This window comes from Equus asinus, chromosome 6 (assembly GCF_041296235.1).
Source record: "Equus asinus isolate D_3611 breed Donkey chromosome 6, EquAss-T2T_v2, whole genome shotgun sequence".
Lineage (NCBI taxonomy): Eukaryota > Metazoa > Chordata > Mammalia > Perissodactyla > Equidae > Equus > Equus asinus.
In genome coordinates, this window is record NC_091795.1 from 18,712,822 (window position 1) to 18,720,970 (window position 8,149).

An 8,149-nucleotide genomic window follows, 5' to 3' on the forward strand; every position below is an offset into this window, starting at 1 on the left:
CGTTCTGGACCTCTTCTTCCTGCCACCTGGTCCCTGTGGGAGCCCCCAGACTGACACAGGACTTGACCTTTCTGGTCACGGTGACTGGTCAGTGGTGGGCTTGGATCCAGCCTGGGCAGGAGAGTCCTTCCTAGGGAGTTCAGGTGAGGATTAAGGAGCAAAGTCAGGCTGCTCCACAGGAGGAATCTTCTGGCTGTGAGCTCCCTGCCACATGAGGGCGCCATTCCACAAACAGAGAAAGAGGCTGCTGTGCAGAGACTGGAAAGGCAAAGGAGAGCTGGGCTTAAGTCTCTGGTCCCAGGGGGCCTGAGGTCTAGGGGTCCTGCTCGTTCCTGGATTCTGCAGGACCACCTTGCCTTGGGTTCCATCAGCCACCATCTGCCTCCTGTGGACTTCTCTCGTTGCAGGACACACAGTTCAGCCATGCTGAGGAATTGGGGCTCAATCCACAAGCAGTGGGAGTGATCAAGATCTTCAGTAGGAGAGAGAGAGACGTGTTCCAGTTTGTATTTGGGGAAAAAAAATTCTGAGTGGAGTGTGGTGAATGTAAGAGGGCACAAGGATGAGATGGGAAAAACAGAGGAGAGAGATGACACCTGAAATTGGGCCTGGAAATTTACAGAAGAAGTTTGTTGAATCCTGGGTTGGAGCAGTCAAGCCCCTACTCACTGACTAATGTAAGTTCTGGTTGGTAACAACCGTACCCCTGTGGCAATGGAAGGACGAACTGTGAACTTTTTTGATGTCTGATACAGATTAGGTCAATTTTTTTTTTCCTTCTCCTTACCTGATATGGAATAGAGAGCTAGAGGAATTTTTTGAAAACAAGAGAAATTTGATAGCCAAGTGGAAGACTTCGGTTTAGAGACTTTCCCTCAATTAAACAAACACAGTGATCTGAAATGACTGTCTTGATGAAGTGTTTCTTTTCACATTAAGAACTGATCACCCATACCTTTCATGAAAAGTGTCCTGTCAACCATAATGAAACAGTTGACCTGATTAAGAGGGATGTGACTCTGGCTACTTTAACTAAAAAAGAAGCATTATTAGAAAGTGCAAGCAAAAGTGAACACAGCAAATAGTAAGTTAGTTGAGGAAAATCATATCTCTTTAATTTGCTTTCTTTCTCAGTCCACAAACTCTAAAAAACAAATAGATATACTAATCCGATCCTAGTATTCACAAGTGTTTGTCACGCTTCTGCAACTTCACTGTAATTAAACTTAAGGACAGGGTTTGAAACACTGTATACAACCTAGACATGTAAGAAGTGGATCTGTAGCATGTATTCTAATGACTCTGACTGAATAGGCAGTGAAAGATACCTCAGAAACCCATGATTCTTACAAGTCAAAACTACTGTAAGAACAGAATCAGTGAAACACTAACACAGCCATTGAAAGACAGCAGCTGAACAATTAAATACTAGTGAGCCTTTAAGGTGAGACACCAATGAAAAAGAAAACTGCCAAATTCCACAGTTCTATACAATTCTGTCGGCCATGACGATGACAATAGTTGGGGTGAGATAAGTTGAAGTACAGCATTGGAAGTAAATATTTTCATCTATCCACAAATCTTCACAAATGTTCTTTAAAGAAATAAGAAACCCAGAGTTCAATTAATCTCACAGAAGTGTGAACTGAAGGCACTCAGTGCCTGTTCTGGGCAGACTGTGAGCACTGGGGAGTGTTCCCAGTCTCCTGGCTGCTCCTTCCAGGGCCTCGGTTTCATGTCTGTCTGCAGGTTTCCTTCTGTTGGTGCCTGATTTCATGTGTTACATGAAAGCATCAGCCCTTTTCAGTAGGGAGGCGCTGGGGTGAATGTGACATATGGCACCAAGAAAGAGATGCTCCATGAAATAGAGGAGAAGTTTCCACCAAGAGACCACAGGCTGTGTACTCACAAGCCACGTCTTGGAATGGTTGTAGTTATTACTGTGAAAGAACTATCTTATGGGATTGTGCTCCTACATGGTATTCACTCTTGTGCCTGTGGGTCCTGGAGAGTTTGAAGAGGACCCTTAGAGAGCCAGAATGTCTTACTAAACAGGCCAGGTGCCATTATTATTATGAAAACACCAACATAAAAAGGTACTTGGCAGGGAGTGACATCAGCAGCATGATGGAGTAAGCTTTCCCAGTAATCTCTCCCTTCCAACGTACAATGAAAATGTCATTCATACTCCACCGGAGGACATCCAAACACAACACAAAAAACGCAGCCATATGATGGAATGTGGAGACGCTGGAGCCCCCTTGGAGGAGGTGCAATGGGGTAAGAGAAAACTTTGCTCCACCCCCAAAAACTGCAATCTGGGACACAGGAGGCCTCTGAGAGGGGAGGAATGCAGGAGGTGACATTCGTTTGGAGGAACATCAAGAGTCCCTGAGGACCCCGGCAGCCTAGAGGGAAGCCCTCTACTAGGGTGAAAGCTTTCATGGGTGACCTCATCAAGCCAACACCCCAGGAGAGCAGAGGCAGAAAACCCTGAGAGCATGCAGGAGAAGGCACCCCCACCACCCACCCCGCAATGGCTCCAGCCCCTGGGATTTTGGCTTTAGGCAGAGGGCTCAGAATACAGGCTTTTGACCCCCACCCAGTGGCAATAGGTGGTAACTGTGACCAAATAACATCATGATGTGAAAAAACAGAGCCACTCCCTATAGCAATATCAAACATTATATTAGATCTCCAGAGAGACAGAAAATGACAAGTACCCAGAAATCAGTCCTGAAGACACAGAAATATGTGATCTAAGTGACAAAGAATTCAAAATAGCTATCATCAAAAAACTCAGTGACTTAAAAGAGAAAGTAGAGAAACAACAAGTTCAGGAGCTACATCACAAAAGAGAATGAAACTATAAAGAAGAATCAATCAGAAATATTAGAGATGAAAGGCACAATGGAAGAAGTAAAACAAAATATGGATTCCCTGACCACTTGAGCAGACATCATATAGGGGCCTATCAGCATAATAGAAAAGAAACATGTTGAAACACTCCAGATAGAGAAGGAGAGAGAACTGAGACTAAAAAGAAATGAAGACAGTCTCCAAGAAATATCCAACTCAATTAGGAAATGACACATAAGAATTATAGGTATTCAAGAAGGAAGAGAGAAGGAAAATGGAACAGAAAACTTGTTCAAAGAAATTATAGCAGAGAACTTCCCAAACCTAGGGAAGAAGATGGAAATCCATGTGGAAGAGGATATCAGATCTCCTAAATATGTTAATGTAAAAAGACCTACTGCAAGGCATATAGTAGTGAAACTGGCAAAAGTGAATGACAAAGAAAGAATACTCAGGGCAACAAGGCAGGAGAAAATAACCTACAAAGGAACCCCTCTCAGGCTTTCGTTGGATTTCTCTGCAGGCTAGCAGAGACTGGAATGTCATAGTCAAATCTTTGAAGGACAAAACCTTTCAGCTAATATACTCTATCCAGCAAAGATATCCTTCAGATATGATTAAGAAATAAAAACTCTGCCAGACAAACAAAAGCTAAGGGAGTTTGTAGCCATGAAATAACTCCTCCCAACAAGAAATCCTCAACAAGGCCCTCATACCTGGAAAAAAAAAAGGAGAAAGGTGTTACAGAGCACAGAGTAAGGAGATAAACAGGTAGACAGAAGCAGAGCAGGATAGGAAATACTCAAGTATAGCATTAAAGACAAAGAGAAGCAAAACAGCAAAAACAGAGAATCTTGTCATTTTAACCACAAACTCATAACCCAAGATGGAATAAGATGTGAGAAAAACAACTTAAGAGGGGAAGAGGAGAGGGACTGAATCGATTTAGTCTAAGGAAATAAGAGGCCATCAGAAAAGGGACTGTCTTATCCATGAGATTTTGAATACAAATCTCAGGGTAACCACTAAACAAAAAAGCAGAACAGAGACATCAATAATAAATAAGGAGAAAAAAAGACAGACAACATAAAAATTACTTAATTTGACTGGTACAACAAAATACACAGGACAAGAAACAAAGGAAATGCAGGAAAACCAAAAAATGAGTGATAAAATGGCACCATTAAGCCCTCATATATTGGTAATCACCCTAAACACAAATGTATTGAATTCTCCAATAAAAAGACACAGAGTGGAAAGATGGATTAAAGAACAAGACCCAACAATATCCTGTCTCCAGGAAACACATCTCAGCTCCAATGACAAACACAGGCTCAGAGTGAAGGGATGGAAGATGATACTCCAAGCTAATGGCAAACAAAAGAAAGCAGGTGTTGCAATACTTATATCAGACAAAGTAGACTTCAAGATAAGGCAGGTAAAGAGAGACAAAGAGGGGCAGTATATAATGATCAAAGGGACAGTCCATCAAGAAGAAATAACTCTTATACATATCTATGCACCCAACACAGGAGCACCAAAGTTCACAAAGCAACTATTAACAAACCTAAAAGAAGATATTAATAATAATACAATAATAATAGAGGGCATCAACACTCCACTCACATCAATGGATAGATCATCCAGACAGAAAATCAACAGGGAACCAGTGGAATTAAATGAAAAGCTAGACCAGTTGGACTTAATAGACATATATAGAACACTCCATCCAAAGAGAGCAGAATACACATTCTTCTCAAGTGCACATGGAACATTCTCAACTATAGGCCATATGTTGGGAATAAAGGCAAGCCTCAATAAATTTAAGAAGATTGAAATAATAACAAGCATCTTTTCCAATCAAAATGCTATAAAGCTAGAAACTAATTACAAGAAAAAAGATGAGAAAGGGGCAAAGATGTGGAGACTAAACAACATGCTATTCAACAAGCAATGGATCATTGAAGAAATTAAAGGAGAAATCAAGAAATATCTAGAGACAGATGAAAATGAAAACATACCATACAATCTCATATGGGATGCAGCAAAAGCCATATTAAGAGGGAAATTCATTGCAATACAGGCTCACCTTAACACACAAGAAAAATCTCAAATAAGCAATCTCAAATGGCACCTAACTGAATTAGAAAAAGAAGAACAAACAAAGCCCAAAGTCAGCAGAAGGAGAGAAATAATAAAAATCAGAGCAGAAATAAATGCTATTGAAACAAAAAAGTCAGCAGAAAGGATCAATGAAACAAAGACCTGGTTCTTTTAGATGATAGATAAAATAAACAAGCCCCTAACCAGACTTACAAAGAAAAAAAGAGAGAAAGCTCTGACTAATAAAATTAGAAATGGAAAAGGAGAAATAATAACAGATACCACAGAAATACAATGGATTATAAGATACTACTACGAAAAACTGTATGTCATCAAAATGGACCAAAGGAAGTGGATAGATTCTTAGACTCTTACAACTCCCAAAGCTGAATCAAGAAGAAATAGAGAATCTGAATAGACCAATCACAGTTAAAGAGATTGAAACAGTAATCAAAAGCATCCCAAAGAATAAAAGCCCAAGATCAGATGGCTTTCCTGGGGAATTCTACCAACTTCAGAGAGGATTTAATACATCTCCTTCTCCAGCTATTCCAAAAAATTAGGGAAGATGGAACACTTCCTAACACATTCTACATGACAAACATCACTCTCATACCAAAGCCTGACATGGACATCACAAAAAAAGAAAATTACAAGCCAATATCGCTGATGAACATAGATTCATAAGTTCTCAGCAAAATATTGGCAACCCGAATACAGCAATACATCAAAAAGATCACACACCTAGCCAAGACTTGGAAGCAACCTAGGTTCCCATCAAGGGACGAATGGATAAAGAAGATGTGGTATTTATACACGATGGACTACTACTCAGCCATAAGAAATGATGAAATCCAGCCATTTGTGACAACATGGATGGACCTTGAGGGTATTATGCTGAGTGAAATAAGTCAGAGGGAGAAAGTCAAATACCATATGATCTCACTCATAAGTAGAAGATAAAAACGATGAAAAAAAAAAACACATAGCATTGGAGATTGGACTGGTGATTACCATTGGGGAAGGGGGGCGGGGGGAGGGCAAAAGGGGTGATTAAGGTCACATGTGAGGGGATGCACTATAATTAGTGTTCGGGTGGTGAACATGATGTAATGTATCCAGAATTTGAAATATGATGTACATCCGAAAAAAATTAAAATTAAAAAAAAACAAAGATCATACATCATGATCAAGTGGGATTTATGCCAGGGACCCAGGGATGGTTCAAGATCCACAAATCAATCCATGTGATCCACCACATTAACAAAATGAGGAATAAAAACCACAACATCATCTCAATAGATGCAGAGAAAGCATTTGACAACATCCAACAGCCATTTATGATGAGAAACTCTTAACAAAATGGGGATAGAAGGAAATTACCTCGACATAATAAAGGCCATATATGGCAAACCCCCAGACAACATCATACTCAATGGGGAAAAACTGAAAGCCATCCCTCTGAGAACGGGAACAAGACAAGGGTGCCCAGTTTCACCACTCCTATTCAACATAGTACTGGAAGTTTTGGCCAGGGAAACTGGGCAAGAAGAATAAATAAAAGGAATCCAAATAGGCAATGAAGAAGTGAAACACTTGCTGTTTGCAGGTGGCATGATTTTATATATAGAAAACTCTAAAGAACCCATCAGAAAACTATTAGAGATAATCAACAACTACAGTAAAGTTACAGGGTACAAAATCATCTTACAAAAATCAATTGCATTTCTATATGCTAATAATGAACTAACAGAAAGAGATCTCAAAAATACAATCCTATTTACAACCACAACAAACAGAATAAAATATCTAGGAATATATTTAACCAAGGAGGTGAAGGACTTTGACAATGAAAACTATAAGACATTATTGAAAGAAAGAGATAATGACCTAAAGAAATGGAAAGACATTCCATGCACATGGATTTGAACAATAAATATAGTTTAAATGTCCATAGTAACTAAAGCAATATACAGATTCAATGCAATCCCAATCAGAATCCCAATGAGATTATTCATAGAAATAGAACAAAGAATCCTAAAATTCCTGAACAGCTAAAGCAATCCTGAGAAAAAAGGACAAAGCTGGCGGCATCACAATCCCTGACTTCAAAATGTACTACAAAGCTTTAATAATCAAAACAGCATGGTACTGGCACAAGAACAGACACACACATCAATGGAACAGAATTGAAAGCCCAGGAATAAAACCAGATAGCTATGGACAGCTAATCTCTGACAAAAGAGCTAAAAACATACAACAGAGAAAGGAAAGTCTCTTCCATAAATGGTGTTTGGAAAACTGGACAACCACACGCAAAAGAATGAAAGTAGACCATTATCTTTCACCATACACAAAAATTAACTCAAAATGGATCAAAGAGTTGAAATTAAGACATGAAACCACAAAACTCCTAGAAGAAAATATAGGCAGTACACTCTATGACATTGATCTTAGAGGGATCTTTTTGAATACTGTGTCTACTCTGGCAAGAGAAACAAAAGGAAAAATAAACAAGTGGGACTTCAGACTAAAGAGCTTCTGCAAGGCAAAGGAAGCCAGGAACAAAATGAAAGGAAAACCCACCAACTGGGAGAGAATATTTGCAAATCATACAACTGACAAGGGGTTAATCTCCAAAATATATAAAGAACTCACACAATTCAACAACAAGAAAAAAGAAACAACCTGATAAAAAATAGGCAGAGGATGTGAACAGACATTTTTTCAAAGAAGATACACAGATAGCCAATAGGAACATGAAAAGATGTTCAACATCACTAATCATCAGGGAAATGCAAATCAAAACTACATTAAGATATCACTTTACACTCATTAAAATGACTATAATCACCAAGATAAAAAATAACAAATGTTGGAGAGGATGTGGAGAAAAGAGTAGCCTCATACACTGCTGGTGCGAATGCAAACTGGTGCAGCCACTACGGAAAACAGTATGGGGATTTCTCAAAAAATTAAAAATAGAAATTCCATATGACCCAGCTTTCCCATTGCTGGGTATTTATTGAAAGAACTTGAAGTCAACGATTCAAACAGACTTATGCAGCATTATTCACAACAGCCAAGATGTGGGAGCAATCCAAGTGCCCAACTGAAGATTGGATAAAGAAGATGTGGCATATACATAAAATGGAATACTACTCAACCATAAAAAAGACAAAATTGT